This window comes from Dasypus novemcinctus, chromosome 2 (assembly GCF_030445035.2).
Source record: "Dasypus novemcinctus isolate mDasNov1 chromosome 2, mDasNov1.1.hap2, whole genome shotgun sequence".
NCBI lineage: Eukaryota > Metazoa > Chordata > Mammalia > Cingulata > Dasypodidae > Dasypus > Dasypus novemcinctus.
Window position 1 is genome coordinate 49,575,037 of NC_080674.1, and position 26,107 is coordinate 49,601,143.

At 34.5% G+C, this 26,107-nt stretch overlaps 1 protein-coding gene and 1 non-coding gene across 4 annotated transcripts in view; both read right to left on the reverse strand.

Annotated features, from left to right (window-relative positions):
* Nucleotides 1-26,107, reverse strand: part of HCN1 (hyperpolarization activated cyclic nucleotide gated potassium channel 1) — a 479,788-nt gene that overhangs the window by 336,375 nt on the left and 117,306 nt on the right. The gene's annotated exons all lie outside the window — the stretch shown is intronic.
* Nucleotides 21,026-21,188, reverse strand: LOC111765180 (U1 spliceosomal RNA). Its single transcript, XR_002797585.1, has one exon. It is a non-coding gene; the product is annotated as a U1 spliceosomal RNA (small nuclear RNA).

Below are 26,107 nucleotides of genomic sequence, written 5' to 3' on the forward strand. Positions count from 1 at the left end.
GAGAGACACATGTGTGAGTGGCAATTTAATATTTTAAATGAAGATCAGATAAGATGACAATGATGAAACTAATCACAACCAAAGAATATTCCTGGACATACATCTTGAAGTGGTAAGAGTGAAATATTCTGTAGTGGTGACAACTGTTGTTCATTCCTTCAGAAATGGAAACTTCTTTTTGCCCTATATGGGTTCTGCTGGGCGCAGTTATAGAAGAAGCTATCAGTCAATATGGAGAAGGGAAGTTAAAATAAAGAATGTGTCCATGGTCTGGGGCCAGATATTTCATACCTAGCTTGCCTGTTGGGGTTCAGCAAGAATGAATAAAAGTGGGAAAAATAAAAGATGACAGAATATTTCACTCTTGCCACTCCAAGAATCAAAACTTAGTGGACACCATACATTCCAAGGGAGGAAAGGGAAGAATCAGTGGAAAACAGGGAATTTTTAGGGTGGGGGAATTGTTCTGTGTGGTTTTGAAATGACAAATACAAATTTTGTCAAAACCCGTAAAAGTGTACAGCACAAAATGTGAACCATTTTCTCAGTGGGTAGACCCACACAATAACTGACAATACTGAATTCCCATCCTGAGGAGTCCTGTTTCATTCTCTAATAGAGTGGCAAGAATCTCTAGAGTACACAGGCAGTGCCTAGAGAAAGAAGACTGACCAATACGCCAGGCCGTTGATATTAATGCTTGTACTTATGAGCCTTGTTCTTTTGAACTTTAAAATTTCAAAGTGAGATAGGAGGGCATTCCAGAGGTTATGCTTATACACATCTCAGAAAGATCTCACTGACTGCCATAGTAAACAGTGCCTTGAGGAGGGGTATTCCTGAGTGCTCTAGAAACATCTAGACACTATAGGCAGGGCAGACAACCCCAGGAAATCGGCACCCCATCAGTGCGCCTTACCTTGGAATATATGATAATAACCTATCTGCCCAATATTTCAGAGTTAGACTCATTTATAATTTTCCTACCCATGGTTCTTCTGCCCCTCTTATTTCAACATATAATTAACAGTATACCCATTAAATATATGCCCCAGAGATTTAAGTCAATACCTACTCTCCAGTTCATTGACGTCACCCAGGACAACTAACAAAAAGACGATGATGGACAATGGCCATCCAAAAAACAGAAAGTATCTACAACTGTGAGCAAGAATGGAAGAAGTTATAACACTGATATAAAGACAGTAGTCACCAGAGGTTCTAAGGGGAGGAAGAGGGAAAAATAGGTATAACATGGGGCATTTGGGGGACATTGGAATTGTTCTGCATGATAGAACCATGCATCAATTGTAACAAATATACCACATTAATGAAAGTTGTTGTTAATGGGGGAAAGTGTGTGTGGGGGGGATATATGGGAATCCTCTATATTTTCTTTTTTTTTTAAATTATGAAAGTAAAAAGATTTTATTGAAAAATGAGAGAAAAGTACACACCTGAGACATGGGTACAGGTGTCCTCTAGGCAGAGAAGCCCACCTGGGGTTGGGAGTTGCCTTTATTAAAGCTGTTCTTCCCTCCTCCCCTTTCCTTATGTCGGGGAGGGGCCCCAGCTGTTTGCTGTTCTGATTGGTTACCCTTTGATCCTCATCTTTTAGCTTTCAGGGGACCAATAGGGAAGTCTTTCTGTTTGCAGTTATCCAGGACCAATGGGGAGGCCTGTTTGGAGTTATCCCCAGGTTTTCTCGTAGGCGTGGAAGGTCCCAGGGTCTCTACAGGATGGTTCAGATTTTGTTCTTAATAGCGGCCTTCCCTCCAGGGGTTCCCATATTAGAAGAGAGATTGAATTGGAAAACCCCCAAGTTCCCTACAGTTCTAATATTCTTTTCTGTATGAAGCTGATAAAATTTAATATTTAAGGCTATTATTAATGAAATGTAATACTATCTTGCTCACAGCCTTTGAACTTAATGGAATCCCTCCTATATGACTAGATCTGAGAGGAAGGGCCTCAGTCCCAGGGCTATCAAATTGTTCTTTCTCCTGCAGAGATAGCTTCTAAGTGATCTTAAAGCCTGGTAACAAAACTATTCCACACTACTTAGGAGGACCTACTATATCCCCACTCTATGGGGATCCAGAACAATTCCTAAGACAAACAGCAGGAAACTATAAAGACCAGTAATACTTGGCAAGGAGCTATTTAATTGTCTGTAAATAATCAGTTTGTGTGGCATTTTGCCAAGGCAAATTTGACCTTAAAATGCATTGCTCTAGTCTGACAAACTAACCTTCATATGTATTATTTCTTAATAATATGTGCATGAGCATCTTACCCAATCCTTGACATTTATCCTTTTTCTGAGATCTATGGAAGCTCAGGGGTGGAGTGGGACTCAGGTAAGAGATGTAAATAGGAAGCTTCTTTTTAATTAAAAAAAAAAACACATTTTTACATTTTTATAGTTGTTTTGATGAGGCTGCTCCAAAATGTCCTGGAGACAAACACCCACATCAAAACATGCTGCTTTGTAATAAACATGTCCATAGTCACAACCATTTAAAATCTTGAGAAATGTTTATCCATGTCATTTTTAAAATTCTGAAACTCTCAGTTTTTCTTAAGGAGACTAGGGAAAATTTCAGAAACATTTATATTCAAACAATTAGTATTTTTATTTGGCTCAGTCTTCTGAATTATTCTTGTTTTTCTACCTTAAGCAGTTCAATAAAGTAAGCAATATTATCATTCATTGCTGAAAAATAGACAAGCAGTCAATCTTCCGTGCTTCTGCTGAAACCATACCTTATATATTTCCTTCACTTCTTTATTAATACATTTCCAAGAAACTCCTGTTGTCTGCATGTCAGTATATAAAGTGAGAACCTTTGATAATGTCCCATTTTTTCTCATATTAAAATGAGCATGACAAGGGCATTGTTCTTTTTCTACAACTCCTTTTCTAATTCTTTCATTATATTGGTTATATCTCAATATGACTAGTACATGAATGACTATAGATCCTTCATATGCAGCAGTCTCAAATCCCAAGTGCAATTGTATACTGTGTATGTGTGTGTATTTATACATTGAATACTACAGTATTCTTTCCTTACTCTCCTGGCTTCATTCCTCTATTTACTCCATCTCTATTTAATAAAAGGAGATCAAAGACCTTAAGTCACACAACCATTTTGACTGTTTCTTCCTTGTTTCAAAAGTTCCTTTCCTTCTCAACCTCTCCAGTGTAGAATTGCCCCTTTTGCTTTTTCCCTTTTATATTCCTTCTGTTATCCATTACTATTAATTCTTATGTAACTGTGGTGATGATCAACAAATATTTATCACCCACTGCAATATTTTTCTTGTATTGCCAACAGACAGAGTTCACTTTCGGGCAAGCCCATCTATACCTCAAACATTGTATTTCTAAAGCTGAACCCATCTTGCCTAGGAAAATTAGTTCCTGCTCCTGACTTTCCTATTTATACTGATGTAAAACATTTTTTCTCCCACCCAGGTTCACAACATTAGAATTGTCTATGCCACCATTTTTAAAATTTTCCCTCATACTCAGTCATAGGATCTTTATTGATTCCTTTATAATAACTCATATATTTTTTTCTTTTATAATTGCTTTACCATTGAACTTAGTCACGATCTAAGTTATGTCTGGACTATAGTAATTACTCCAAATTCGTTTCTCTTGTTTCATTCCAATGTGTTTTAATTCTAATACCACCATACCAATAACTGTTTATATATCCCATTCATCAATTATTTTGAAATATAGTATTTACCTCATATGTTCTGAGTTCTGTGCTAAAGAACTGCAGATACAGAGATAAACGACAAACCACCCTTCAAGAAGCTCAGTACTTAAGTCTAAATAGACAAGTACTGTGTAAGTGGTGTCAAAGTCAGAGGAATCCTAGGGCTCTATGGGAGCAGAGAGAAGTAACATTTAATGCAAACTTAAGGAAAGAAGTAGATCAGAGTATGTCTCCTTCTCTTTTACGTTGTTGTTGTTAAACAGCTTTTGTTTATATGCAATCATGAGTCACAATTGTTCTATTATTAGATTGATAATATTCATCATGCTCTAATACAAAGGGCCTAATTAATTTGGATTTAAGTGTCCTTTTTCTTCACAATTCCCTAACATCACTTTTATGAAACATGATAGAAAATATAGAATTTTTCTCTTCCAGTTTCACTCCAATCATTTTACAAAAGCAAAATTATATCTAAAAAAGTACTGCCTTCAGATTTGCCTATAACTTCAGTTCCCCAGCTGAAAAGCCATTTTGACCTTCATTTCCCCTTGCTGCTCTCAAGCTTTCTGTCTACTCACTCCTGACTTGACTCTTTCCTGATACTTCATTTTGCCAAACTCCTCCCATCTCTGTCAGTTCCATTGCCTCTGCCACTGATCGAACACTCCTCTTCCCAAAGACTTCCTACAACCTCCAAAATCACTGAGAATTTAGAAGCATTTTTATCACAATTAAGGTAGGAATACTAACTCTCCCCTAAATTCCCCCTGCCACATTGTCTCCTGTTCTCTTCTGGGATTTGGCAACTTTTTTGTTGTTTTTGTTCTTACTTTACCTTTTTTTTTTTTTCTTATTCTGTTTGTTTCAGTATAATATACACTGTTCTGGAAACCCAGACTACTACAAGATCATCAACATTGATCCACTCGAATTTTCACTAGAAAAGAATTGTAGCTTGTATGCTTTTGACTGTAAGCTGTTTTATTAGAGCTCCTGATTTTCTCTTGTTCTACATTACTGAAAAAACATCTCTGTATAAAAAGGCTTCAGTCTATCACATACTTCTTCAAACTGCTTGAATTGCTTTAACATCACTAGTGGGAGAGGAATAAAGGGGTTTCCATGAATTCTTGTTATTTGTTAAATTGCTAATTCCTTAATGGTATACTGAAATTTTATGTTTACGATTTTATTTATATCTACATAAAGTGAAAGAAAGTGATAAAGAAAACTTCCTCTTTACTATCCTTTCTAAAAATTACCACAGGGAATATTTCTGGGTAAAATAAATAACATTGGTTATAATTATTTAGTACAGTACTTGGGTTTATTATGAATTGATTCCCTGCAATATTGTATAATCATTGAGTATAGAGTCATGAGTCAGACAATCATCTCCATCAATTACAAGTTATGTGACCTTGAGCAAGTTTCTTAACCTACCTGCACCTTGGATCCCTTATCAGTAAATTAGGTATAATAATAATGCCTATTATACAGGGTTGTTATGATGTTAATTGAGTTGATATACATAAAGCACCTTGTAAGTGCCACATGACTGCATACTGCATACTCTGATTCTAGTTATTGTATCTCCACATGTTCAATGCTCAATATTCACTTAATGCAGGTCTCAAATTAAATAAAATATGGAATATATTCATTGTGCTTCTTGTATTCATATTAAGAAAGTGGGGCACAGGGAAAATTCTCATTTTGAGAAGGACTATCTGAAATTGAGGATAGCACATCTTACTGCAGTAGTAACTAAGGAACATTGGCCCAGAATTTGGAGCTAGATACAGAGCATAATCACTACAGACACTATTGAAAGAGCCCCTGGCACTCCGGTCAGACAAGACATACTTAAGAAATATTAGTAGGCTTTCTTTTTAATAGCCTTCCTCTCTTTCTAAGGAAGGCATTTATGTGATTCAAAATCATGCCCCAATATTTTTTATTCTACCCTTTCTGCCTGGAAAAATTAAGCAGGAGACAATGTTAACTTTTCGTGATACTTGTATGAAAATCTCTTCCAGAGACAGAGTATCAAATGTCTATCAGGAGACCATTTCCAAAACTATACTTTGTGATTCCTTAAATGAAATGAAATGAAAGATCAAGTAATAAATATAAATAATAAATGCAATAAATATAAAAGATTACATGTAAAAATATTTGAAAATAACTAACTAAATAAAAGGTGTTCCTTCAGACTGTATCCTTTTTCCAAATGTTCAACAGTAAAATAGAAAGAAAGCTGTCAGTGGTACTTCCCCTGCTTGGAGGATAAGAAATAGGCTAAATTACTTCAATCATTTTAGCAAAAATTTGTTGGGTTTATAGTCATGTTATCATACCACAAGAAACAATACCATATCTGATATTATTAATTTATTGAAGCAGGAATGCCTATAGATTCTAAATGGTCATATTTCATAGCTAAACATTGTAAATATGTATCCAAAGGGAGGATGAACATAAAATCTTTCTCCAAACCGGGACACTTTTGAAAAAGAAAGGAGGCCCTCAAATGAACGAAAATTGCCTAATTTTTGAAATAATTATATACTGAACAATAAATTGGTTTTATTATGATAGAACTAAAAAAAGTTCTATCTAAAATTATGTACAAAAATAAAATTATTTCTAACAAATAAACATAATGTATATGTATTGAGGCAAAAATTAAAAGCTTGTCTAACATTAAAACGAAGTAGAATAATAATTATGGGTACATATTCACATACTTTAATCAGTTTCTACATCTGAGTCTCATACTGTGTTACCTAGTATTAATCTAAAGGCTTTTTTAATAGTCATGATATAACTTTCCATATTTTCCTCAAATGTTCATTTTAAGGCTAAAAACTATGACGTTGTAAGCACTTTATATTGACTCTTCTCTTCACACCACAATGTTTTTCACTGAGGAAAAAAAAACCTCTTTACAGATGTTATGGTAGCTGCTAACCTCCAAGTAAATTCTGATTAATTCAGAACAGACTATGTTTTTCATATTAAAATGTAGAACTCTCTCAGCACAAATATTTTTGCAGATCCTATGTACAAAATCCTCTACTCAGAATGCCTTTCCTCAAAAATATTTATACAAGAAAAAACACGTCAAGTCAGTTATCTACAAGTGTTTCTTTTGACTGTTTCACCAAATTTATATATTGCAAATTTTCAGTATTTCTCATTTTCATTCTATTCTTGCTAAAAAATGTAACTATCTAATTAAACATAAGCATCCCATCCAAAGTTATTCAAATCAACATATTCAAAAGCACTTGAACAATTATTATGTAATTTGTTTAGCAAAACTTGATGTTATAGGAAATTTTAATGTATTCCCACTTGCAAGATTTTTAAAATCATTTCTTTCATTGAAAGCTTCTAAACCTGAGTTTTGGCATTTAATTTGTTGAATGGTTTGAGTAAAATATTCAAGTGATTAAGAACAAAATGCAAACAAAATCTAGAGAACTTGTTTATCAAAACATTCAATACAATTATGGACACTTAGTGTCTTAGTTTGTCAGATCTGTTATGACAAATACCACAGACCAGTTAAGCTTAAACAACAGGAATTTATTGTCTCACAGTTTTAGAGGCTAGAAGTACAAAAGCAAGGTGTGGGCAGGCCATGCTTTCTCTCGGGAAACCCACACGTTCTGGAGGTGCCTCGCCAGCATTCATAACTCAGTCTCTGCCTCAATCATATGCCCATATATCTCCTTCTGACTCCTACACAGTCATAAGTGTCTCAATCTAGATTTCTTTTCCTTATAAGGACTCTAGTCATATTGGATTAGGGCCCACCCTGATTCAGTTTGGTCTCAATTTAGGCTCTCTGAAGATCCTACTTACAAAGAGTTTACATCCACAGGACCAACATTGAGGACACAAACATGTTTTTGTGGGGAGCATGATGAATTCACAGCCTTTTGGTTGATTTCTATATTCATTATTCAAAGGCTAAAATGTTAAATAAATCACACTGACATAGAGAAGCAAGAAGAGAAAGTGTGTATTGTCAAGATGAAATATACACTTTTGTTCATAATATTGGGTTAATTGTACAAATTTTGTGGTTTCATTATTGCCTATATATATACACACACACACACACACACACATACACATATATATATATATATATATACATATATATGTCAAATCCTCCTAATCTACCAACATATCTATCAACATAAAGATACCAGAAAGAATATCCTGGGAAAGTCTGTTGACTTAAAATTTAGGTGAATTTCAGAGAAGGGGGATGAGGGGGAAACAATAACAGAAGCAATGAATGAATAATAAATATCTGCATAAAAATAACAGCCTCAAAGGTAATACCTTGAGATACAACCTTGATTTAGAATATTAAAATGAGAATTGTCAAAAATGAAGGTCATAAAAGCCCAAATGAAAAACCACCACATTTCCTTCCTACAGGTCACCTCAGAAAAAAATAGCTTAATAAATATAACAAAAACACTTTTATATAGATCCTACTTCATATAAATTTAATAGTTTCCCAACATAAAGCCTGACACTTCATTTTCCAAGTGGACAAGTAGTAAAGGCAACGTTAATTTGATTTAAACAAAATCTATAAGGTATGTGATGGGCATTTAAGTTAGAAATTAAAGAAAGGAAGAGTATATTTAGCATAATATTGGATAGAGAATACTGTACTGTGCTATAATACAGTTTCACCCACAGGGATAAATTCATATGAATAAATTTAGAATTTAAACAATCCCTAAGTCAACCAAGGATAAACAATTTAATATTTGTCACATATTTATTTTTCTTTTTATATCATGAATTTATCATATATAATGCCACTAAGAGATGGAATCTCTATATCAATTCCCTTATTCATTGAACAATATGTTGAAAGTAACTTGATTTTAATCTACATTAAGTTCCTAAATATAAGGTTTACAAAAGAATTCTCACATATTGAGTTATATTCCTGTACTCTGAGCTAGCTTTAAGTATTCTCAAATCTCAAAATTAAGAGGATAGAAATTTTATTCCTGCAAAAATTCTAATAGCATTGCATATCAGTTCAAAAGTAAAATTTTGAAAATGTTAAATTTATTAAACCACTTTTTAGTGAACTTTCAACAACTGTTTAATAGGCATCCATCATATAACAGACCTTTTTTTGGTTTGATGACTTACAAACATTATTTTTTTAATCCTTCCAACAATACTGCAAGGTAGATATTTTGATCTCCTTTTTACAGACGAAAAAAATTTAAATCCAGGAAAAAAGATCCACATAACAAAAAATTCATAGTTCTAAAATAGCTAAGATTAGCTTTTAAATCAGGGCCCTCTGCTACCAAGCCCTTTAAATTAATTATTTAGTTTTTCTTCCTGCTTTCTAAGAGTTTTGTTCCAATATCGTAATATAATTTTGATTTTGCTATCAGGTTTTTTTCTGACTATATCCATGAGTTAGTACACCTCTTTGGTTACCAGAATGGAACCTGGGCAAACCTATTGGTTTCACCACTGACAATCTGTATCCTCAGACCCAGTCATATATCTGCTTATCTGACATAAAAGTAATTGGTTTGTTAATTAAAAATTAAATATTGGGTTAATTTAACAAAAAAATGAATAATCATTTAAAATAAAATGAAATTTAAATGAAATCATTCGGAGGTACTAATTCCGATACTTACAAATTTATCTCATATCTGGTATAAGTATTTTGGAAAGGGAAATTAAGTGCAGATGAATCCATAGCAAGCTCTTACCGCCAAATCCAAATGCCCACTCTACTAAAAGTGTCATGTCCACATAGAAAAGTCAGTGTTGTTCTTTTTGGTGTTGTAAGGGTGGACCCTTAAAATAGCAATTAATTCTGTTCTGACTACACATTCCTTTATGCATTTTCCATTTTATGTATGAGCAAATATGCTCAGCATTAGCTTCGTTCTTTATAAAGAATCATATTTAACAGACAATCTGATTTCAAAATAAGCTTTGTATAATTATCAGTAGTAAGGAACATGAGAAGATAAAAAGGAATGATCTCATGTAAACAAGGGACAGGTGGCAGCCTGAGATACATCTGTTATTAAGCTATATCAGAGGGGAAGTATAAAAGAGACAGCAGGAGAGAAGCATAAAGGGATTTTGTAGGCACACTGAATCTACACATTTGTACTTGTTAAGAGCTTAGTTTCTTTCTTTGCCCTGTAAACTAAAAATATCTTTATAAAATAGTCCAGGAAAATTATTTTGTCAGAAGACTTTTTTGTGCGCTATGGTCAAATGAAATTGAAAGGAAGTCCAGCATGGAAAAAAGATATCACAGAAAAGGCACTGAAAGATAAATGAAAATTACAGAGTTCCTCCAATTGAAATGATAATAAACTCAAGAGTTTTACACAAAGTGGGTACTTTCTTCTCTGATCACTCTTATTCTCTGCTACCTTCCCTTATGTTCTAGCTGAGGAACGATTTTAAATTCATTACTGATTTTTTTAATCTGTGGAAATAAGTGAGATCAGTGAATGCAGGAAGTATCATAGTTAAACCAACAACATATCCTTCCCACTGAATAGTAGGTTCTACTCCCTCTGTAGTCTAGGGTGGACCTCACAAAAACTCTAACCCACGTAGAAAGACAAATGATTCTCTCTATAGAATATGTTTGCATATATAACAATGCCTGTCCTATCATCACTAAGCAATGGTTTAATGAAAAAGACTGTTTCTTTGAATAGTATTATCTTGCATGCTCAGGAATCAACTTATTTTCAGGTTGTTAAAGAATTTTAAAAATAATAAACAAGTATTCTATTTGCTAAGATCAGTTTCTTGATTTAAGGTTTATCTTAATTGGAAATGATTTGAAACCTTGAAAGAAAATTGCTTTGAAGAATATCCTCATTTTTGTAAGAAAATAAAACGTGAATTGCAGTCTCAGCATAATCTGATATGGTGGTTTAATGAGTTGTGGATAAGCAGCAGAACCTGAATACTGCTATTTCATTGTGGTTCTATAAATTGAATAGCTCTCTCATAACAGATCGATAGTATTCTTTTCAAGTTTTTATTTCAAGTATTTATTCTATCATCTTAACAATAGAATTATTAAATGTCTCTGTCATCCCTCCTAATGAGAGATTCTATTAGAGTTGATCAATATAGTGCCTCTTTTATTATATTATATACTTGACATCCTTTTTTTTGAGTTCTATAACTGCTTATTTCCTTTGTAGCAATACTTGACATCCTTTTTTTTTTTTGAGTTCTATAACTGCTTGTTTCCTTTGTAGCAATTAAATAGATCTAGTAAGCTTAATCTGGGGAAGATAACTTCATTTTAATAATAACACTCTCTTATATGTCATTGTTCTCCCACATTTACAAAATCTGAAAGTTGATATTTTTCATTACTCAACACTTTCTGCTACTGAGCACACCAGATTAAGAATACATATTTTTTTCTTTTTAAAGCATACAATGAAAACACAATTATATTTCCATATATATTAAATCAGAAGAATAAATGTTTCATTAAGTGTTTAATAACCTTGCCTAAAAGGCCTTATAAGTGAAAATCCAAAATAGCAAATGGGCAAAATAAAAATCAATAGTCATAAGACAGAGATTGATGTTAATTTTTCCTAAAGGGAAAAGAAAGGAGGATTAGAAAATAAGAATAAAAGGAAAGGAATACTGGGGCAGACTAAAATAAAAGACCCCTTTGTTTACAGGTCCCTATATTTGAAGGAAGCTGTCCCATCACAATGGCTTTCTCTTAGATTAGATATTCTGCACTGTAAGATGTGATACTCCCTATACATGAAAATGTCCAAGTAATCACTGATGTGGTTTCTTGTGCAACAGATAGTTGTTATACAACACAGAAAACCTTTGAACAAGGACGAATCAATGCCATGGTGAGACATATACATTTAGTAAAAATATAATTAAAAATAGCAATCTGTTCCCCTTATTATTATTTTCTCTCTGCCATTGGTTGACTAATAAGGAATAATTCAGGACCACATGCAAGGGAAAAGGTGGTGCTGAGGATTTTTCCACTTGAACATCATGAAACGTTTAAGATTTAATAATAGTGTTCCAAACACATAAGGGAAGTCCAGTCAATCACCTTTAAAATTATATGTAGTGTACATAAAAGTAAGACAATCAAGACAAGCTACTTGCTTCAAAATGAAATTAAGAGATAAAAATTTAATTGAAAGAAAACTGTCTCTCCGCCAGACAGAATTTCTTTCCCTTCTTTCTCTCTTCCTCTCTTCTTTCCTTTTCCAAAAATATCTACTACCCTACTGTGTACCAGAAATTGTTCTGGGTTTTGGGAATATGAAGTCGAACAAGGAATGCCTTTCCCCTATAAAAGAGCAGAGGGGCTGCAATAAAACAAACAATTGTCTTGCAGGGTGAAAGCTGTGATGACAATCCAAAGAAAGGAAGAAGTTGTGGGAGTAGAGAGCAGGTGCCCACATAAGTAGATAGCTCTGAGCTGTCTTCAGAGTTAAATGTTGAAACTCAGAGATAAACGTTAAGGATTAACAGAAGTTATTTAGCAGAAGGTTGAGGGGAGCAAAGGGCCTCCAGGGGGAAAAGGGCAACATATGCAGGAACATGGTGGCAATTATCCACCAAACAATAGTCTTCATCTAACACAGCATTTGTCAACAAAATGAGAGTAAAATTGAATTCCAACTCAGAATCCTACTTCAATGCCCATGTTTATTGTTCTTGGCTTGTTTTAAAACAAACTTGATTCTGGATTCAGATTTCTTGACATGATTCTTAAAGTTCTGTTCCATTTACTTGCATTTCAATATGACATGTACTTAAACATGTACCCATTTTTTCTTATTTTCATATATAAAGTAACAAAAATAATAATGCCTATAATACTTAAAGTTTTTAATAAGGGACTTGCCCAAAATTATAGTGTTAGCACCTGAAATCAGTATTAACATCACATATGATAGGCCTTTCTTTCCACTACACTAATAATACACAGCCTTTTGATTTTGTTTTTGTATTTGCCATCTCCACATCTTAGTCACTTTTAGGTATATTTTGAAGAAATTATATTTAGAATGTCTTTTACTTCTTTAATTTTATGATAATCAGATTTTTAATGCTATAAATTACATTTGAGCCAAGCACTTTTCTTAAAAATATTTAATAAATTAGTAGTTGATCCTCATACCTTATTAAGCAAGGTATCATGAACCCAATCTAATCTTCCTTGGATGACTTAGGACAGTTACAGTGCCTTGGGTTAAATTTTCTGATCATGTTGTTTTTCTAGGATTACAAAGAACTAAAGTAAGAAGAGTCATCATAAATCAGACTGATAATGCAATGGGTCCCAGAATGATCCTCCAAACCTCAGTTTTCTTATCTGTTAATTGGATGTACCATAGATATTGGGAGGATTAAATTGCTTAATAAGTGTAAAGCCATTTAGAAGAAACCCTGGAACAGAGTAAGCACTCATTAAATGATAGCATGTATACATCTTTACCCATATTTTCTTCAATCTCATTCCCACTCTTTCTCCCTTTCTTTCTCTTTCCCTTTCTCTCATTTTCTCTCTCATTCCTCTGTCTCTCTCTTTCAATTTTTCCCTGGCCGTAATTTATTACATCTTTAATACTTGACTTATGACTTCTCTGGGTGTTTCTGCTTATATTTCTTTCTTATGCATTTTCCTAGATTCCATGTCACCTGGAGCGTGGAAGCCACTGACACATTCCTTTTCTGCCTTATCTCCATACTAAGCAGGCAGGATAATCAATTATTAAAAGACATTTTTCAGCAATAGTCTTTTCACCAGTATGCTAGCCTACTAGTTGGGAGGGAAACTTTAGCAAAGCAAATAATTAAAATAGAGATAAGGCAAGCTATTTTGTTCCTACCATGGTTTACACAGAGGAAATAGATATCAGCAGGGCAAATATCTTTAATACTAGATGTCTAAAGCAGAGCTTAGATTATTTAATTAACTTTTGCGACTATATCTATTCCATCCTAAATATGAAACTCGATAATTGAACCACTCTAAAAAAAGTCAACAACGAACAAACAAAAACACTGACCTTGTTCTTGTTTTACCATGAAAACGATTAGAACTTTCAAGTGAAAAGTACTCAAAAATTAAAGAAAATTTCAGGCTAATTCCTTAACTTTTACTGCCCTATTCTAGAGTTTTTTTTAATGTTGTTAGCACTAATATACAAAGAAGTTTCACATAGAAAAACCTATGGGATTACAAATTCTTGGGTGACCATTTGCTCTGGTGTGTAGTATTTACTTTTTTCTTATCATGCTTATATTTTATACACTTGGTATCAGTGAATATAAGGATTCTGGGTGATCTTGTTCACTTCACAAGCGACATAATTGAGGTGAAGTTATTGTTGAATAAAGGAGAGAGAATTATTTGTGTTATTTCTCATTTTTTACAAGTTCCATACCTGCATTGATATAACTAAGTAGTCCTGGCTCATGTGAACATTTTGATACCTATGGCTGTCTCAATTGGTTGTCCACTAAATAGCCACATTCTCACATTTCTAATGGCATAGGAAGTCTGGCATCACTCATGCGGCCACCTACCCCATGTGACTCAGGTACAGATACAGATTCATAAACTAATGTGGTAATCCCATTCCCCAGTGCCAGTGATTGGTTTAACATTGAGCATATGGGGGAGTTTCAAAAGTCTTTCCTAGAAATGTTTCTGACTCTTAACATCCAGGAAAGAAGTTGTTTTCCTCTCTTTTTCTGGATATTATATTATTGGGAATTGATTCCTGGAGTTCTGCAGTCATCTTGTGACCTGGGATGAGTTAGCATAGGCCAAAGCAGATACACTGAGGATGATGGGGATGAGAGATTATGGAAATGGCTCTAGATCCATGATGACAGTTTTGAGGCACCAAATTAATCAATCCCATAGCTGCACTATCTCAGGATTTCTATTATGAATTCTAGCAAATATCCTTATTTCATTTTAAGTCACTATGAGCTAGGGAAATTTGTCTTTTGGTTTTTTAAATGCATTTGAAAGCATGCAATGCCCTTCCACCTTAGACACCATGATGCTTCATCCAGTCAAAACAGACAAACCTGTTGGTTCCTATGCAGTGACTAATCTACCCCCTTTCCCCTCCATTCACTGGAAGATATCCCATGAATTGTTATCCTCCACTCAGGTAGTCCCCACTGTAGAAATTGTTCTGATAACTAATTAATGCCAAAGGATAAGTAATAGATTCACATCCTTCAAGTGGCACTTCCATTTTTAATAAAGGATTTTAAATTAGACCTCAGGCCAGAGGAATGGTGTATCTAATCAAAGAATTACAGGAATTGTGAAAGCTTTCTGGGAAAGATTTCTCATTGTCCTTTAGCTTTCTTTCCATTTACTCTATTCCTTGGCTTTAAACCTTCATTCAATCAGAAGCACTCAAAATACTTTACTGAGGATGAACTTATTCAGGATGAGTCTATTCAGGACTGGCAATATTAAGATGAAGACTTGGAAAATGCCTGAGTTTCTCACCAGAAATCATGGTTGTGTTGTTTTATATTTTTGGATGTGAAAGTGCTGCATTTCAGTCTATACAAAGTCAAAATTGGAAGTGATATAATCATACTGCTTTTTTTGCAATTGGATAAACACATGTTTATTCTTTTTTAGTGGTGAAACAGTCTCATCATATATAAAAGATTGTTGATACAGAATTTCAGGGATTAATAATTGATTTGGTATTCATTAATTCACTCAGCAAATATTCCCGTGCACCTGTTCAGTGTCAGGCAGTGATCTAGGTGTTGTGGATACAGCATTGAAACTAAGTCCTTGCTTTTATGAAGGGACCATGTAATGATGTTGGTTTTGATGTAGATAAAGAAATAAGTATAATATATAAACTGTCAAGTACCAATTAGTGCTATGGTGGAAAAAATGTAGAAAAATTAGAGTAAGGAGTGTGAGGGCTGCAATTTTAAATAAGTTAATCAGGAAAGGCCTTATTGAAAAGTGGCATTTGAGCAAATACCTGCATTAGCACTTGCTATGCCAGGTTGTACAAAATATTTTTAGGGGACAGAAATTTATGGTTAGATGATTGACAATGGGGTGTTATGAGCACTAGGAAATTTTCGTGCACATAATAGTCTATACGCACAAAGTCTCTATTCAATTTTCCACAAGAAACTCAGCTGCAAAACATATAAAATTAAACTCTTCATTCTCTCCTAAATCTATTATTCTTTTCTGCCTTCTCCCATCTTCCAATTTCATAAAGAGCACCACCACCCATGCATTGCATTCTGAAATCTGAACATCATTAAGAAAGCATTCCTCTAACCCAACCCTCATGCAGCCAAAGGTATTTTCTACTACCAAATCCCCCTGATAAGAGTGCCAATGCAATTGGCTGTGAACTACTCTCATTTTTATCTGTATTTAAAGGAGTTTTATTGAGATATGATCACATACCATACAATCTATCCAAAGTGCATAATAAATGGCTTTTATTATAGTCACATTGTTGTGTATTCATCACCACAACAAATTTTAAAATAACTTCATTACTTCAAAAAGAAAAACTCCACACCCCTTAGCAGTCACCTCTCAATCCCTCTATCCTTCCCACCCCTACAAAACCACTAGTTTAACTCCATCTTTATAAATTGATTTATATTTACATTTTATATAAATGGAATCATACAATATGTAGTACTTTTTATCTGGTTTCTTTCACTTAGCATAAGTGGTTTTTTGCCTGAAATTAACATCTTGTAACATTAACATACATTTCTTCAGTTTCAAAGAGAAACAGTCTTATATATGCAATATTACCAAATTTTATATTTCATATGAGGTTTTACTGTGCTATATAGTTACATGTTACATATTTTAGCTGTCCTTCTGGTAATATACATGACCTTAGACTATACCTTTCAACCACTCTCATACCCATATAATAGCACTGCTACTTATAAACACTGTGGTGTGCTGTCATATTTTCTATTCATTTCCAAAGACTAACACGTAATCTCTTTACCAGTTCTTCACAGGTTAACCCTGAGCTTCCCATTCTCTAAACTCATTCTATTTTTTGGTGATCCATATTCTAGTTATTAGCTCCATGAATTTACACAATATATTTAGTTCATAAAAGTGCAATCATCAGTATTTGTCCTTTTGTGTCTGACTTGCTTCACTCAACATAATGTCCTCCAGATTCACCCATGTTGTCATTTCCTTCACAACTTCATTTCTTCTTATAGCTGCATAATATTCTATCATATATATACACCACACTTTATTTAACCATTCATCAGTTGATGGACACCTGGGTTGTTTCCATCTTTTGCCAATTGTGAATAATGCAGTTATGAACATCAGTATGCAGGTGTCTGTGTCACTGCTTTTAGTATTTCTGGGTATATAACTAGTAGTGGTATTGCCAGGTCATGTCTCAAATCTGTATTCAACTTCTTTAGGAACTGCCAGTCCTCCATAGTGGCTAAACCATTCTACATTCCCTGCAACAATGAATAAGTTTTCCTCTCTCTGCACATCCTCTGTAACACTTAATTTTTTTTACTTTTTAATAGTGGCTATTCTAATAGGTGTGAAATGATATCTCAATGTAGCTGTGATTTACATTTCCCTAATCGCTAGTGATGTTGAACATTTTTTTTTTTTGCCATTTATATTTCTTCTTTGGACAAATGTCTTTTCAAGTCTTTTGCTCATTTTTTAATTGGGCTGTTTGTCTTTTTTTGTTGTTCAGTTATAGCACCTCTTTATATATCATGGATATTAAACCCTTATCGGATAAGTGATTTCCAGATATTTTTCCCATTGAGTCAGCTGCCTTTTCACCCTTTTGACAAAGTCCTTTGAGGTGCAAAAGTGTTTAATTTTGAGAAGGTCCTATTTATCTATTTTTTTCTTTCATTGCTCATGTTTTGGTTGTAAGGTCCATGAAACCACCATCTACCACAAGAGCTTTAAGATGTTTCCCTATATTTTCTTCTAGTAGTTTCATGTTTCTGGCTTTATATTTAGGTCTTTGATGCATTTTGAGTTGATTCTTGTATAGGGAGTGAGAAAGGGGTACTCTTTCATTCTTTTTGTTATGGATATCCAGTCTCCCAGCAACATTTGTTGAAGAGACAGTTTTGTCCTGATAACATGGACTTGGTAGGTTTGTCAAAAACCAGTTGGCTACAGAGGTGAGGATTTATTTCTGGATGCTCAATTCTATTCCACTGATCTATGTGTCTGTCTTTATGCCGATACCATGCTGTTTTGACCACTGTAGCTTTGTAGTATGTTTCAAGGTTTACAGTGAATGCCCCCCCACATCATTCTTCTTTCAGAATACTTTTGGCTAGTCCAGTAAATTTTCCCTTCAAAATAAATTTGGTAATTTCCTTTTCTATTTCTGTAAAGTAGGTTGCTGGAATTTCAATTGGTATTGCATTCAATCTATAAATCAGTTTGGGTAGGATTAACATCTTCACTATATTTATTATTCCAATCAATGAACACAGAATGTATTTCCATTTCTTTAGGTCTCCTTTGATTTTTGTTAGCATTGTTTTGTAGGTTTTTTAATATAAGTACTATAATTCTTTGGATAAGTTGATTCCTAAGTATTTGAGTTTTTTTGTTGCTATTGCAAATGGATTTTGTTCCTTATTTCCTCCTCAGATTGGGCAATACTAGGGTACAAAAACAATACTGATTTTTATGTGTTTTTCTTGTATCCTGTCACTTTGCTGAACTTGTTTATCAGTTCAAGTAGCTTTATTGAAGACATCTCTAAATTTTCTAAATATAGGATCATGTCATCCACAAATAGTGAGAGTTTTACTTCTTCTTTTCCTATTTGGATACTTTTTTTCCCTTGTCTAATGCTCTAACTAGAACTTCTAGCACAATATTGAATAATAGTGGTGACAGTGGGCATTCCTGTCTTGTTTCCAATCTTAGAGGAAAAGATTTTGAACTTTCCCCATTAAGACGTTGGCTGTGGGTTTTTCATATATGCCCTTTATCATTGTGAGGCATTTACCTTATGAAATGTGGATATCTTTTCAGTTAACTAAAACCAAGAAAAGAGGGAAATGGTTTTGTATGCTCCTAAAACAAATAGGATCTTCCAGAAATAGACCTGCAAATTGTTCTGAGTGTTATTACATTAACTGTATCTTCTTCCAGAAAACAACAAAAATAACCTATGTAGATAGAAAATGTTGAGATGATTGATTTATGATATCGCTTATAGTTAGCAGAGAGCATTCACCCTAAGAAGTTACATTCTGAGTAGTGTTTTAAAAACCATTAATGGAAGTTCCTGAGAAGTGATATTTACATTTTAAAAAATGTTTTTGGGATTTATATTTTGAAGACTATCAAGTGAGCTTTCTAAACAAAAAAGTATTTATAAGAAATTTTTTTAGGTTCTCATTTGGTAATATCACAGTTTTTAAGCATTACTTAAATTTAAAATAAGTAGATGCTTAATAGCACATGTACAATGAGACTAGCTTACAATTGAAAACTAAATATAATATTCCAATTCCAAACACTGTTGAATGATAAAAAAAATAACCATTGTAATTTATGATGTCATAAGGATACATAGCTATTTTTACATTTCAAACAATTTATATAAGTCTTTCTAATCCCTGAATTGGCCCATCTTCCAGGTTCTTGAATCATCATTGACCTAATCCTTCATCTCCACCACCCCAAAGAAAATATGCTAAGGTTTTTACTCTTCTATTTAAGCTTAAAATAGTCTTAAAGCTACCAGTCATTTTTTTTTTATCTAACACATTTTTTAAAATTTTTTAAGATACTTAGATTACACAAAATGTTACACAAAAAATATAAGGGATTCCCACATGCTCCACCACACTTCACGCCTTTCCCCCATTAACAACTTCTTTCATTAGTGTAGTTCATTCATTGCAATTGATGAACACATTTGAAGCAATGCCACTGAGCATGTATTACAGTTTACACTGTGGTTCACACTCTCTCCCACTCAATTCTGTAGGTTATGGCAGGATTTATAATGGCCTATATCTTTCATTGCAATGTCATTCAGGACAATTCCAAGTCTTAAAAATGCCCCCATATTATACCTCTTTTTCCCTCTCCCTGACTTCATCAACTCCAATGGCCACTGTCTCCACATTAATGATATAATTTCTTCCATTACTAGAATCTCAAAAAGTCTACAGTAGAATACCTGTAAGTCCACTCTAGTCCATATTTTATTCCCCAATCCTGAGGATTCTGGGATGGTGACTCCATTCCACTCTAATTGAGAAGGGGCCTCTATCCTACATGGCTGGTAGATGGGACACTTGATTGCAGTTGTAGACTCTCTTGGTTCCTTGGTATGGTGGTTATCCATCCTCACCTCCTTGTTAGTTGTCCTGGATGAGTCCAATGAACTGGAGAGTAGATGTTGCAACTCCACTGAGGCTCAAGGCCCAGCTGGTACATGAATAACCCAAAGAGTCAAGTCTCTTGGATGTACACCTACCAACTCCAGCACCAACTATAGGTTCAAATAGAAGGGACAAAAGAGGCATGTGTAGAGAAGTCACAACTGAGTCCAACTCTGTCACACTTGGGAACACAAACTCCAAAGTAGGGCCCACTGGCAAGACACCAGACTCCAGAGCTATCTGCCATGACCCAAGGACCTGGGTGTCTCCAGAGCTCTCAGGAGCCCTACTATTTGGGGTTGTATCTAAAATGGCAGTCTATGAGATCCTGCTGAGACATGCATAAGCATTACTTCTGGAATGACCTCCAAGTTTTTACATGACTTTGTACAAAAAAAAAAAAAAAAATGACCAACAGAAACCACTTCTAAAATAATCTCTCCTTGAATGTATACCCTTTTTTTTTTTTTTTTGGTGTTTCAGGCTGTTTCACTGGCAGTTACTCTCCCTTAATCAATAAATATTTATAGATTCCTAATACAATCCAAGTGCTGTGGAAGATAAATAAAATCAATAAAAGTATTCCTCCTTTCAATATGATAAGTGAAAAAAGACACATGAAAATAATAACAATGTGAATGGTACATGACAGAATTGCCAGAAGTCAGAGGACAGTGAAATATCTATGGCCAGATGAATCCAGAAATCTTAATAGACAAGGTGACATTGTGCTGGGACTTGTGATTAGCTAAATTTTTTTTTTTAATCATGGGAGAGTATGAACACAGTCCCCCACTACCACAAATTATGCAGTCACGTTTCCCATCTTTGGGGAACTGCAGGGGTCAGCACATCTGGAGTGTAATGGATAAGTCTCTTCTCGGGAAAGCCACCTTCATGATCATGGTATCTCCCATGCCAGGCAAGCATGGCTGAAATTTGATATATCAACATGGGAATTGGCTGAGCTATGTCATATTGTATTTAGTTAAATGTATATAAACCTTATTTCCCAAATTATAAACTATTAAATTTGCAAAACATTTTGTTTTAAATGCTTTGTGTTGTATTATTTATTTGATATTCACATATAATCGTGGGAAATATAAAATTATAGGCCTAGCATAGACATGTTATAGTGATTATTTATACAATAAATAATTCTCTGTTTTATAAAAGATTTCAATTTTAGTCTTTAATGAATAAATCCATATACAAAGAAAAATCACTTAAAATTTTAATTAACATAACTTTTTAGTTATGATAGCATTTAATAATTACTAATAAGTAATAATTACTAATAAGTAAATTATAAAATGAGCTTTATAAAATTCTCTAATGTCACAAAATCTATTTCATGAAGTATTTTATTAGTATTTTTATTTATTTTATTTTTATTTATTTTAATAGTATTTATTATATCTATTTTTCTATTTTTTTAAAAGATACGTAGATTACATAAATGTTACATAAAAAATATAGGAGATTCCCACATGCCCCACTCCCTACCCTTCCCACATTTTCCCACATTAACAACATCTTTCATTAGTATGATACATTTGTTACAGTTGATGAACTCATTTTGGAGCATTGCCACTAAGAATGGAATATAGTTTACATTGTAGTTTACACTCTCTCCTGCACAATTTTGGAAGTTATAACAATATATATAATGGCCTGTATCTGTCATTGCAGTGTCAGGACAATTCCCAAGTCCCAAAAATGCCCCCATATTACAACTATTTTTCCCTCTAACTCCCCTTAGAACTTCTAGTGGCCACTGCCTCCACATTAATGACAAAATTCTTCCATTGCTAGAATCACAATAAGTCTACAGTAGAGTAACAGTAAGTCTACTTTAGTCCATCATTCATTCCCCAGTCCTGAGGATTCTGGGATGACCACTCTGCCTCTAATTGAGATAGGGCTTAGATCCCAGGGGCAGATGGATGGGACTGTCTTGCTTGCAGTTGCAGACACTCTCTGTTCCTTGGTATGTCACTGTCCATCATCACCTCCTTGTTAGTTGTCCTGGGTGAGTACAATGAACTGGAGAGTAGGCATTACAACTCTGTTAAGACTCAGAGCCTAACTGGCATATGGACAGCCCAAAGATTTAAGTCTCTTGGACATGCACCTGTCAACTCTAATACTAACTATAGGTTCAAATAGAAGGGGCAGAAGTTTTTTTTTTAAGTTTTTTTCTGATGTATGAGATCTAGTTTCCTTAAATGTCCTTAGAAATATGAAACAATATATCTATCCTCCTCAAAATCACATTAACCAAGGATTATGGTGTTTGGAAGTAGTGCGCCTGCTCCTCTCTATCCCATCTATAGCTTCTGTTATTGCACTAGAATTATTTGAGCACATGTTCATAATTCCCTGATGAGACTCAGAAACACTGTATACTATGTGTGGTCACAGTAGAGTTAAATAGGCTTTGACCCCTGGAAGGAAGGCCGTTTCTCTCACAGGCATGATAAGAGAGGTTTGGTTATTGGCCTTGCTACTATTTTTCCCAGTCTCTCCTTTGGACACCTACCATTGTGTCCTGAGAAGCCAAAATGGAATTAACAATATCTAATGGAAACTCACATTACTAATTTTGAAGCCCTAGCCTACGGGTTTCACATGACTGTGTTAAAGATGTCAACACCAGGCTGGAGCACATTCCAGGCAGTGATTAGGGGGTCTCTTCTTGGCAGTGAATACAAATTAACATTAGACTCAAACTTGACAGCAAAATATTTGAAGCCTTTCGATCTAGCATGTAGCACACTCTGTTCCTCTCTGGGACAGTGGAGGAAAAAAAAATGTTTCAAGTTGACTCCTCTCCAGTGTGTCCCAACTTTATTCCAGTGTTTCCAGGAAGCATTAGATAAGAGTGGGAGGTGGTGAGACAAACAGTGTCTCACTCTTTCAAAACCAATTTTGTAGAGGCAATGGTTCCTGAATCTTAATAGTCCATCCTTACTGAGCATATACTTTCTCTAGACAATGTTCTAAGTGCTTTACATATACTAACTAATTTATTTCTCACAACATTCCATAAAGTTTTACATTTCACAGATGGGAAAATGGAGCCACAGAGAAATTAAATAACTTGACCAAAACTAATAAGTAATAAGACTTCAAGTTTTAATTATTAGCTAATATTTAAATATACACAGAACAATTGAATAGAAGAGAAGCAAGATACAAAGTCACAGATTCGTAGAACTTCTTAAAACCTTGTAGAAATCTTTAAAAATTAGTCCAATGCTCAAAATTTACAAATTAAAAACTAGTTAAACTTTTTTACTAGTGGTCAAATACAGTCATCATAGTTGATTGAAATCAGTATTTTTTCCTTTACAACAAGTTGTGGGGTACAAGGTCACATTTTTCCTAGATCAGGTTCTAGGTTTTAGACTGCCTCAGAGGTTGAGTTATATTAACACAAGCTCAGCCAGTTTCTCATTTCCTCACTCCCAGGACACCTAGCAGTGAGTTTCTTCTCCTTTTCCTTTTGACTGTGCTTTTGTCTACTACAAATATCTACCATGATTCCTAACGATCCTGCTACTAAAATAATGAAGCATGATATTTTTAGGTAGAAAATTTACTACTAGAGAACTCAGTAAAAAATAAAACAAAGCAAAACAAATTAAGTGAAATATGTGTTGGTTTCCAATGGAGGTTTTAATTGTGCATATTAAAGCTTGAAACTTAGAAAGAAAACAGCAATTTCTTGTGTGTTTTATACAGTGTAGCAATAAAGTATAATAAGAGATAACTTCTGTCTTGGATTGTAAAAGAGGCCTCTCTATAATATAACATATTTCTACAGGATGATACTTTATTTATTTATTTATTTTTAAAGATTTATTTATTTATTTAATTTCCCCCCCTCCCCTGGTTGTCTGTTCTTGGTGTCTGTTTGCTGCGTCTTGTTTCTTTGTCCGCTTCCGTTGTCGTCAACGGCACGGGAAGTGTGGGCGGCACCATTCCTGGGCAGGCTGCTCTTTCTTTTCACGCTGGGCGGCTTTCCTCACGGGCGCACTCCTTGCGCGTGGGGCTCCCCCACGCGGGGGACACCCTTGCGTGGCACAGCACTCCTTGCGCGCATCAGCGGGATTTGAACCGCGGACCTCCCATATGGTAGACGGACGCCCTAACCACTGGGCCAAAGTCCGTTTCCCACAGGATGATACTTTATATAGTCAATATAGCTAAACTGTCTTAAATATGCTAGCAGTTTAGAAGATGAAAATATCATTTTTGACCAGATTTCTCTGAAATATTATTTGAAAGCTATAGATCGGGGTATCACATTTAAAGTCATGATTCATTTGACAGTTTCAAGGATTTAATCCATGCATCAGACTGTGGAAGGTAGAAAAATGCAGAAAGCATCTCTGGAGAAATATCATTATACTGAGAACTCAAGATTCACAGAACTCTGTCAGACAAAGGACAGAATGAAGGGCAAAAGCTTTCAGGTGGTGAATGGTTTTAAGCCCCCCAGAGTTCTTCTGCTTAGGGATGCTGAGTAATAAGGAGACAGGGAATAAATGATGATGGAGAAATAGACAGTGCCTAATCATGTAAGACCTTATAAACCAGTCCAAGTAATGTCTACATCAAATAAGTGCAAGAGACAAATTACTGAAGATTAGAAGCAAGGGGAAATTGTGTTTTTGTTTGTCAAGATACCTTTACTAAGGAAAAATGACAGAAAATTATGATTACTCCTTATTTTAAATCAAACTATTTCCATTTGGGATTTTTTAAAGATTTCTTTTATTTATTTATTTCCCCCTCCTCTTGTTTGCACTTGCTGTCTGCTCTCTGTGCCCAGCTGCTATATGATCTGTGTCTGCTCATCTTCTCTTTAGGAGGCACTGGGAATGGAACCTGGGACCTCCCATGTGGGGGAGAGGCACTCACTCGCTTGAGCCATATCTGCTTCCCTCCATTTGGAATTTTTAAAATAATGTATCCCTTATTGTATCATAATGCTTTATTTTAAAATATTGTTCAACAAAATCACTTACCATTTATTTTCAGAAGGGGTAACTAATTTGGAAACAACCAAAAATTTTTTCCTCAAATATTTTGGATCACTAGAACATTTGTTATATATTTATATGAAACATTACTTTCTTAAGAAAATAATAACTTTATTATTCCTTAGATAGACACACCACACACACACATTAACAGGGACAGCAAGAAAGATGAAGACATAGACACAGGCACACAAATATACATGTCACTCAGGGCACAGTGTGCTACATTCATATTAGGAAACTACAAGGTCAATTTTCTTGTTGCAAGCTTACTTATCCCTGATGGTGAGTCACATTTAGCAAGAGAGTAAAACTGGTAAATCTCTGTAACACCTGGACAGAGCTCCAGTGGGAATGCCCACAAGTTTAGCAGACAAGAAACCTCATTTAACCTTGCTACTGCCAACACTAATATGCAGAGGAAGAAAAGAAATGTGTTCTGGGCTTTCTAAAGGGCCATAACAGGGTAGCTATTTTTGTTAGTATAACCAACCGCCCTAATTTTTCCTAACTTTAAAATCCTGCTGAACTTCCCTGGGCCTTGGCCAGACATTTTTTGAGGTACATTAACATTTATAGACCTTTTAGGGGACCCTTAAGATATTTCAGTGGCCAATTTGCTAAATGGTCCCCCTTAGTGTAATGAAAGTGTTATCATGCCTCCCTGAAGTGCCTCAGCGTCCCAGGACTCATAGGGAGCAAGAGTTCTCTTTGCTGTTTTATTTTAACACTATCTTTTATCAGTCTTCTTCTCTGATTTCACATGGCCAATACTGTATTAAAGTATTATGATAT